This window comes from Plasmopara halstedii (assembly GCF_900000015.1).
Source record: "Plasmopara halstedii genome assembly, contig: Scaffold_555, whole genome shotgun sequence".
Lineage (NCBI taxonomy): Eukaryota > Oomycota > Peronosporomycetes > Peronosporales > Peronosporaceae > Plasmopara > Plasmopara halstedii.
Genome location: NW_020187475.1, coordinates 1,848,550 through 1,849,223, shown reverse-complemented (window position 1 = coordinate 1,849,223; position 674 = coordinate 1,848,550).

Below are 674 nucleotides of genomic sequence, written 5' to 3'. Positions count from 1 at the left end.
TTTCATAAAGACGGTCACTGTGACCGCCTCCGGAAGGGGATCTGCTGCCATCCCGGCATTTAGAGTGCGCATCTCTTGGACAAAGTCCACCAATTCCTTGTTGCCCTGTTGGGCGGCAAGGATGCGCGATCGTACGCGATATGCCTGGTCAGGCGGCGAGAACACTCGTGAGAGCTGCATTTTTAGCTCTGACCAGGAGGGAAACGCAGCTTCAACCGAAGTGCCGCACGTCAGTGCCCATTCTCGCGCTAGACCACCGAGCTTTGAGATGGCTAGCGCTACGCGCTGTTGCTCGGTCTGGAGCATGGAGAATGCGATGGCCATCTTGACCTCTCTCACTTAGCCGGAGATTTTCTCCATCCTTCCCCTTAAAGACCTTAACGCTCATCATGAGCGGCTTAAGGCGGGGAAAATCATCCGTCACCGACGGTGCCGTCATAGACGCGAATGATACAGACATCTTCTGCTGCAGGTGCTCTAGCAGCGCGTTTTTAGAACTTGAAAACGCCTCTTGACGCGCACCGATTGCCTCGGGACCTTGCGTTACAAGGTGTTGCACGCCCTCAGGGTCAAGCAAGGACATCAACTTGTAAAGCCCATCCTGCATGCCCTGGGGCAAAGAGGAAAATTCTTATATCCTCACAGAGGATCAATCTAAACGACTCAGGGGTAGG